The sequence below is a fragment of the Gossypium raimondii genome, chromosome 13 (assembly GCF_025698545.1).
Source record: "Gossypium raimondii isolate GPD5lz chromosome 13, ASM2569854v1, whole genome shotgun sequence".
Lineage (NCBI taxonomy): Eukaryota > Viridiplantae > Streptophyta > Magnoliopsida > Malvales > Malvaceae > Gossypium > Gossypium raimondii.
The window spans coordinates 23513170-23523094 of NC_068577.1; the positions used below are offsets into that span (position 1 = coordinate 23513170).

General features: G+C 37.9%; 1 non-coding gene across 1 annotated transcript; it reads left to right on the plus strand.

Moving 5' to 3' along the window:
* Nucleotides 1-9535: 9535 nt before the first annotated feature.
* On the plus strand, nt 9536-9642 carry LOC128036451 (small nucleolar RNA R71). The gene has a single exon (XR_008193246.1). It is a non-coding gene; the product is annotated as a small nucleolar RNA R71 (small nucleolar RNA).
* The last annotated feature ends 283 nt before the right edge of the window (nt 9643-9925 follow it).

The window sequence follows — 9925 nt, forward strand, 5'->3', positions numbered from 1 at the left end:
CACTCAAGTATGAGCTGTTCGCTCAGGCCCAAAATGTCCTCCACCTTCTCGAGAATGACAAAAATTAAGCACCGAATCTATCTCACTATCATCGACACAACGCCTAATTATTTGATCACTACAAAATCGCCAAAGGTATGGCTCTTCCCATAAGTAAAATCGGGCTTGACTTCTAATTTTTTCTCTTAAATGTCTAGGTGCATTCGTAGGGAACTCTTTAGTCACTAAGTAGTTCACTATGTCGGCATACCATGGCAAAACACTAGACACACTATAAAGTCGCTCATCGGGAAATAAATCACTTGGCCCATCCCTCAAAATTCCAGTCTCTATCCTACTCAAATGATCGGCCACAAGATTCTCCTTACCTTTCTTATCTTTAATTTCCAAGTCAAATTCCTGCAAAAGCAAAATCCATCTTATTAATCGGGGCTTAGCTTCTTTTTTACGCAACAAATATTTAAGAGCACCATGGTCAGAAAATACAACAACTTTGACTCCTAACAAGTATGCTCTAAATTTTTCTAAGGCAAAAACTATGGCATAGAGCTCTTTCTCGGTCGTGGTGTAATTGCATTGAGCTGGGTTCAATAGTTCGCTAGCATACCTGATAATATAAGACTCCTTACCATTTCTTTGTCCCAAAGCCGCACCAACAGCCTTATCACTGGCATCACATAAAATTTCAAAAGGTAATGCATAATTCGGCCCTTGTATGATAGAGGCTGTGATCAATTTCAATTTCAATTCATCAAAAGATTTTCTACAATTCTCACTAAATTCAAATGCGGCATCTTTACCGAGCAATGAACATAAAGGTGACGATATCTGCGAAAAATTCTTGATGAACCAACTGTAAAAACCTACATGACCTAAGAAGGATCGAATTCCTTTCACAGTACCTGGATAAGGTAGATTTTTAATTACCTCAACTTTGGCTTGGTCGACTTCTAAACCTTTAGCTGAGACGACATGCCCCAATACTACGCCCTTTTCAACCATGAGATGACATTTCTCAAAATTCAATATCAGGTTAGTCTCAATGCAATGCCTAAGAACTAACACAAGATGATGCAAACATTGATCAAATGAATCACCATAAACCGTAAAATCATCCATGAACACCTCAATTAAATGTGAAATAAAATCTAAAAATATGCTCGTTATACCTCTTTGAAAAGTAGTTGGTACGTTGCACAATCCGAAAGGCATTCTCTTGAAGGCGTAAGTTCCAAATGGGCAAGTGAAGGTGGTCTTCTCTTGATCCTCAGGTGCAATAGGTACCTGCAAATAACCTGAATAGCCATCTAAAAACCAAAAATGTGAGCGACCATCTAACCTTTCTAACATTTGATCCATGAATGGGAGGGGTAGTGGTCCTTTTAGTGGCTTTGTTCGGTTCGATAGTCTATACAAACCCACAACCATTCGCACTCTCGTAGGAATCTCTAAGCCCTCCTTTTTGGTAACTATTGTAGTTCCTCCCTTCTTAGGTACAACAAGAATTGGACTTACCCACTTTGAATCGGCTATAGGATAAATGACATCGGCTTCCAACCATTTCAAAATTTCAGTCTTAACCACCTCCATCATTGGTGGATTCAATCGGTGTTGGGGGTCTCTTTTGGGAACTGAATCTGGTTCCAAGGCTATCTTGTGGGTACACAAAGTCGTACAAAGTCCCTTAATGTCAGCTAGTGTCCAACCGAAGGCTTCTTTATGCTCCCTAAGAACTCTAAGCAACTTAGATTCTTGCATCTCAGTTAAAGCATTCAACACTATCAATGGTAAAGTTTGATTTTCCCCCAAATAAATGTACTTCAAATTTCCGGGCAGCTCTTTTAAGTCCATTTTAGGTGGTGAAATCAATGAAGGGACTTGCTTACCAGTTACCGTAAGATTAGGGAGAATCGGCTTGAATTGTGTCAATTTGGGCGAGTCTAAAGCGCAAACTGAGTCAATTAAAGAATCAGAAATGATAAATTCCTGCTTGTCGATATCAAAAATGCTCTTAGCTAGAACGCTTTTCAACTCGTCTTCTTCCCCTAATCCATAGACATCTTGAACAAAATTGTCAATTACATCAAGAGTAAATACAGAATTAATATCACTGAGGTATCTCATAGCATCAAATATATTAAATTTAATTATCTCACCATCAAATTCCATTGTTAAGTTCCCTTTATGCACATCAATTTTCGTTCTAGCTGTCTTAAGGAAGGGTCTACCTAAAAGTAAGGGTACATCAACTGAGTTATCACTAGCTCCCATATCTAAAACATAAAAATCAGCTGGAAAAACTAACTCATTCACTTGCACTAGAACATCTTCTAAAACGCCATCAAGATAGGCATTACTTCTATCTGCAAGTTGAATTATCAGTCCCGTGTCTTTTAATGCACCTAATTGAACTTTATCGTAGATACTCCTAGGCATGACATTTATAGAAGCTCCTAAATCAAGCATAGCTCTATCAAGTTTAAGGTCTCCTATCTTACAAGGTATCGAAAATATTCCAGGATCTTTACATTTAATAGGAAGCTTCTTTTGAAATACCGCAAATACATTTTCGCCTAGACTAATCCTCTCATTTCCAATTAATTTCCTTTTAGATGTGCATAATTCTTTTAAAAACTTAGCATATCTAGGTACTTGTTTAGTTGCATCAATCAATGGGATATTAACTTTTACCTTACAAAAAGTCTCTAGAATTTCAGCATTGACGTCGTCTGACTTTTCCTTCCTCAAACGCTGTGGAAACAGCGCCTTTGGCACATAAGACCGAGGCTGGTTATTAGCATCTTGACTTGCTTGAGCTCGAAGTTCGGGAACCCTTGTTTCCTGCTTAAAATTTGCTGTATCACGCAAAGTAGTGGACTGTTGTGAACGTGATTTCCCTACTTCCTTTGGAGCTGCTTGCGACGATTGTAAATCAGCCTTTGGCAAGGCTAAATTTTCCTCTTCAATATCACTAAATCAGACCTTTCTTACCTCAGTTTCGTCAACCTCATCGCTACTTTGAGCCTTCTTTAGTGACGATCTCAACTCCTTCCCGCTTTGCAAAGTTATAGCACTGACATTATCCCTCGGATTTGCCACAGGCTATGATGGTAACCGGTTATTTACCTGTGCTTGTAAGTTCCCAAGATTAACGTCGGTCGACGAGGCTCTGGTTTGCAATTGCTTCACTGCCAATTCCAAAGACTGAAATCTTCCATCGGTTTCCTTCTTCTGATCAGCCATCATTTTCATCATTTGTTCAAGCATGGTATGGGTTTTGGTTTCAGCACTAAGGTTTTGATGGTTGGGTTGTTGCTATGACGAATTATATGGTCGGGAATTTTGCTGCTCAAATCCCGGAGGTGTGGCATGGTTTTGGTATCTGAGATTGGGGTGGTCTCTCCATCCCTCATTATAGGTAGCTGAATATGGATCATACCTTCTCTGATTTGGAAAGACGGCGTTAGCTTCCCCTTCCTGTAATGTTGCACACATATCTATGGTATGTCCTTCCAAACAACAAATGCCACATAGTGAAGCTTTCGCATTACCTCCAGTCATAAATTTACTTACCATAGCCGTTAAGTTAGCTAACTGAGCCTCCATCATACTCGACTGGCCCTCATCCATTCGTTTACCCAAATCGGACCTCCTGAGACTGGATTGCTGTGTACTCTGCGCCATATTAGCAATCAAATTTCGGGCTTGCTTCGGAGTTTTATCAACCAATGCACCTCCACTCGCTGCATCAATCATTCCTCGATCTTGTGGCATCAACCTCTCATAAAAATATTATACTAAAAGCTGTTCACTAATCTGGTGCTGTGGACAACTCGCACATAGCCGTTTAAATCTTTCCCAGTACTCGTATAATGACTCACCTACCAGTTGCTTAATTCCACAAATTTCCTTCCTGATTGACCCTATTCTCGATGCCGTAAAGAACTTCTCAAGAAATGCTTTGTGCAACCCTGTCCACGTCGTAAATGAACCTGGCGGCATATAATATAACCAGTCCTTCGCCAAACCTTGTAACGAGAAAGGAAAAGCTCGGAGTTTGATTTGTTCCTCTTCAATGCCATATGGTTGCATAGTCGAACAAGTTATTATAAATTCATTAACATGACGGTAAGGGTCCTCACCTGGTAGTCCATTGAATTTCGGCAACTAGTTCAGGAATCCCGAATTAAGCTTTAATGGCCTATCAAGGGCGGGATAAGTGATAGATGGTGGTTGCGCAGCCAAGTTAGGAGCGGCCAATTGCTTCAAGGTCTGGTTGGCCATGTTGATATCCTCTGAAACGTTAGGCTCAACATGGGGGTTGAAATGTTCAGCTTGCTGGCCGGTGGTGTTAACAGGAAACTCCGATGTTCATCGTGCACTCCTTACCAACATATACTAAAGGGTCTAATCTACCTGCAAAGACAAAAACAATAAACAAAATAAGTTCTAAAAATCAAATAGATTTGACTACGTCGCTTCCCCGGTAACGGTGCCAAAATTTGGTAGTCATCGCCACGCCCCGCCAAATTAAACTCACATACTTAACCTACATTAACTTGTAATATAGGGTAAATAGGGAATCGTCCCACGAGGAAGCTTGCAACAAATCTATTCGAAGCGATTTAAAATTAAAGTAATGTAAAAAAAAACATGCGAAACAAAAGAGAGGAAAAATGGGGGAAGTTTATGTTTTACGATTGCTAAAAATAGTCATAAGTAATAAATAAACTTTGTCTCGAATTAAAACTGCTGAGGAGAAAATATCAAGAGAAGAATAATGCTTAGTTATTGACGCCTTAATCCACCAAGCACAAGTCCTTTGTAACCTAAAATTTAGCTAAGAAATCAAATTAGCAGCAAGGCTGAAAAATCACTTACGAAGCGACTTCCTATCCCTAGTAAATTATTCAATTAGAGAACGTCCATGATTGAAATTTACCTTTAATTATCTTTGTGTTGACCTGTTAAAGGTTTTTAGAGATTTAGAGACTTCACTTGGCCTTAACCAAAGAAAATCCACCAGCGACTTCTAAGATTAAATCTGAAGTTGTCTTAATTAGCTACGGCCAATTAATTATCACTAATTCTAAGCTTAATTGAGAAATTCGATTCCTCAATTTGCACTTAAATGATAATAAGAAAATTTCCCAAATTAATTAGGTGATCACTCCAATTGAATTAGAAAAGAAATCTTTGGAAGATAAAATCAAACAATTCGAGAATGCCAAATTTGATTTTAGAACAAAATAAATTTTTAAATCACTTGTGCTCAGTTTCATAAGTGGCTAACTAAGCGTAAATAAACTAGCCACTCATAGCTAGTAAAACAGAACACGAATCCATTGAAAAGAACATGAATTACAAACTGATTCTTGGAAGGTAAAATTCTTCAAGTCGTCTGATTTCCCTTCTCCCAATAAGCCGAATTTACTAGCTGCTACTCTAGCTCCTTGATCGGATTTGCTGGTCCAATTTTGGAAAATTCTGCTTGCTTGAATCACGCCTTTCCTATGTCTTTGTATGTTTTTCTCTGCTTTCTCCTCGTTCCAAATTCGATCTTCTCTATTTATGGGATAATATCCTCTAATCAATTCAAAAATTAAAATCAATCTTATCCCCTTTATCCTAGTGAACCCGTCACATGAAAACGACTTGACCTAAAAGAATTCTATTTTATTTGAACTCTTCAAGGTGATTAAATTTCCTTGAATCACTTGAGGTCGGCCACCGCTTGCAAGAAGGGAATTTGGGGAATTAAAATTAATTCCTTGCTGATTTTTTTTTCGCATATTCGACTGTTGTACATCCAATTTGGACCGAATTTCCTTCTTTGTTTATTTGTCAATTCAATTTCTTTAAAACCAACATCGACCACCCTCTTCCAAAGAACCTTATTTATGTGAATTACCTCCCAAATTGAGCTTATACGGACATCAACTCAAGACATGAAATAAATTGTTGAATTGGAGTGCAATTAAATTATTACAGCATAGAATGTTTCTAATCAATTCAAGCTGAATTATAACTTAATTAACCGAAAACCAATCAACAATTTAAATAATTTAAGTGAATAAATTAAGCTCGAAATCGAACTTAACAGGCATCTCATTCCTCCTTGATTTATTTCCAGTCCTTTGGCATTTATCACAGTTCTTCACATAAGCATAAGCATCTTTAAATAATGTCAGCCAAAAGAAACCTGCTCACAAAATCTTTGTTGTAGTACGTGAACCACTAAAGTGTCCCCCACTTGGAGATGAATGGCAATGATGTAAGATCTCGACAATCTCACTTTCAGCTACACACTTTCAGACTATATTATCTGCACACTCTTTAAAAAAAAACGGATCCTCCCAAAGATAATACCGACTATCATGAAGGAATTTCTTCCTTTGCTGGTATGTCATTTCTCGAGGAATTATTCCACTTGCAAGATAATTGGCAAAATCAGCAAACCAGGGTATTTCATGAATGCGACTTATCTCAAATAAGTGCTCATCTGGGAAATTCTCATTGATAGGCACACCAGACTGGGTTTCCTCATCTTGCTCCAATCTTGACAAATGATCAGCTATTTAATTTTCAACACCTTTTCTGTCTTGGATCTCAAGGTCAAACTCTTGGAGTAAAAGCACCAAATGAATTATCCTTGGTTTTGCATCTTTCTTAATGAGCAAGTATTTAATGGCCGAATGGTTAGTAAATACTGTAACTTTGGTACCTATAAGATATGAATAGAATTTTTCAAAAGCAAAAACTATAGCAAATAGTTCCTTTTTAGTTACCGTATAATTTAGTTGGCCTCCCGTCAAAGTTCTACTTGCATAGTAAATAGGGTGGAACACTTTATTTCTTCTTTGATCCATCACAGCTCCAACAGCTTAATCACTTGCATCCCACATCAACTCAAAAGGTGAGTTCCAATCAGGTGTAACGATTATTGGAGTTGTAATTAACCGATTCTTTAGATTTTCAAAAGCTTCCAAACATGCTTTATTGAAATTGAACACTGTATCTTTATCTAACAACAAACACAGCAACTTAGAAATTTTTGAGAAATCCTTAATAAACCTTCGGTAAAAACTAGCATGGCCTAATGAACTTCTGACTCCTCAGATTAATTGGGGACGGTAATCTTTCAATTACATCCACCTTTGATTTATCGACTTCAATTCCTTTCTTTGAGATCTTATGACCTAAGACGATCCCTTCCTTGACCATAAAATGTCATTTTTCCCAATTAAGGACAAGATTCGTCTCTTCGCATCTCTTCAGTACCTTAGCCAAATTACTCAAATAGATATCCTAACTATTACCAAAAAATAGAAAAATCATCCATGAAAATATTAACAAAATTTTCGACCATATCAGTAAATATTGCCATCATGCATCGTTGAAAAGTTGCAGGTACATTGCATAAACAAAAAGACATTCGCCTAAAAGAAAACGTACCATATGGACAAGTAAAGGTTGTTTTATATTGGTCATCTGGGGCTACAACTATTTGGTTATATCTCGAATAACCATCTAAAAAACAATAGAATTCATTACCCTTCAATCGATCTAACATCCGATCCATAAAAGGCAACGAAAAATGGGAAGGAAGTACCTTTAGTTCGAGTTTAGGTGGTTCTTCAATTGACAACTTGGGTTGCACAAATTCTCTGACTTACAACTCCAATGGTTCAAACCATGTGGATTTAATATGATTTCTTGGATTGGCTTCCATCAAAGCCATGTTTTCTTCACCTTCTTCATCTTCCAAAGGGTCAAGATCTAAAGCTTTCTCTAATAGATCTTCTTCAAAATTGCTTTCCAAAGAAACCAAGGTTTCTATCTCTTCCATAACTGAACACTCCTCTGTCAGTTCAGGAAATTTCATTGCTTTAAGAATGTTAAAGGTTACATGATCGTCTTGAACTCGCATGGTGAGTTCACCTTTCTGCACATCAATTAATGTTCTTCCTGTGGCTAGGAAAGGTCTCCCAAGGATAATTGGTACTTCCTTATCTGCTTCAAAATCTAAAATAATGAAATCATTAGGAAAAATAAATTTATCGACTCTTACCAAAACATCCTCAATCTTTCCTTCAGGATATGCTAAAGATCGATCCGCTAGCTGAAGCGTCATGGTTGTAGGTCTTACTTCACCTATCTCTAACATCTTGAAAATGGACTTAGGCATCAAGTTGATACTCGCTCCTAAGTCACACAAAGCTTTACCACAGTAAGATTCACCAATGTTACAAGGTATAGTAAAGCTTCCTGGGTCTTTCAATTTTGGTGGCAGTTTGTTTTGCAGGAACGCACTGCACTCCTTTGTCAAAGCAACAGTCTCATACTCACTCAGTCATTTTTTCTTAGACAGTATATCCTTCATAAACTTCACATAATTTGGCATTTGTTCTAAAGCCTCCACCAACGGAATATTGATGTGTAACTGCTTCAGAACATCCAAAAACTTCTTGAATTGCACCTCATTTTTCTGTTTGTGTTGCTGTAAACTTTGCAGATGTGGAGGTGATGGAACTTTCGGTTGAACCGAAAAACTTTTCTGAGTAGGTAAATCTATATCCAAAGAAAATGTTAAAATATCTGAATTCACTAAGTCAGGGTTTACCTTGTCAGACTTTGCAGATTCTGATTCCTTTGGTGTGGGAACGTCAACAACTGGCTGACTTTCTCCTTTTCAACATGCTCATCTTCGACATCAATTAATAGGGGTTCTAGAGTCTTTCCACTACGCAATGCCACTGCCTTGATATGTTCTTTACCTAAATTTCTTGGATTCTCAGTATCACTCGGCAAGGTTCCTTGTGGTCTATTGCGAAGCTCCGTAGCTAACTGACCCATTTGGTTTTCTAAATTTTTCATTGTTGCTGCTTGGATTTAGATCAAAGCGTCATTCTTTGCCATGTACGCTTTCAACAAGATCTCCAAACTGTTTGATGCCTCAGCTTGAGGTGGTTTTCGAGCTTGCTAATTAAACCCTTGGGACTGGTTGGGTCTTTGTTGCAATAAGTTATTGTTCGGTCCATTTCCTTGGTTGGTCCAAGAAAAGTTACGATGATTAAGCCATGAAGGAATGTAGAAGTTGGACTGAGGTCCTTGTCCACTCCTATTTTGATATTGGTTCCCCACATAGTACACTGACTCAGGATTTGATGGACAATTCTCAAAAGAATGACCTTCCCCATAGTACACACAAGAAACTACTTCAAATGAACTTGGTGGCTGAGCTACAAAATTATTAGTATTATTAGCGGTTAACTGTTTTAACATAGAGGAAATAGATGATACCTGAACTGATAACAAAGAGAAAGAGTCAACTTTATGAACTCCGGCTACTCGTCTTTCTGAAGCTGTTCGATTTGTTGGCTATTGATAGTTATTACTCGCGATCCTCTCAATGATCCCATAAGCCTCATTATAAGACTTAGACAAAATTTCACAATTCGCGGAAGCATCTACCATCAATCTTGTATGTGCATTGAGACCATTATAGAATGTCTCCAACTGGATACAATGAGGAATCCCATGATGAGGACACTTACAAAGTAACTCCTTAAATCACTCCCAAGCCTTATACAAAGACTCATCATCTAGTTGTTGGAAAGTTGTGATCTCGTTCCTCAACTTATCATTTTTCTAGGCGGGAAATACTTAACCAAAAATCTCTCTGCTAATTCTTGCCATGTAGACATGGAAATTGGTGGCAATGAATTGAGCCATGCTCGTGCTCGATCTCATAACGAGTACAGAAACAACTTCAACCTCAAGCCGTCTTCAGTCACACCTACTATCTTAAATGAATCACTCACCTCCATAAACAATCAAAGGTGGAGATGTGGATCTTCCATGGCATACCACTAAATTGGCCCACTGTTTCTAGCACTTGAAACATCACTGGTTTCAATTCAAA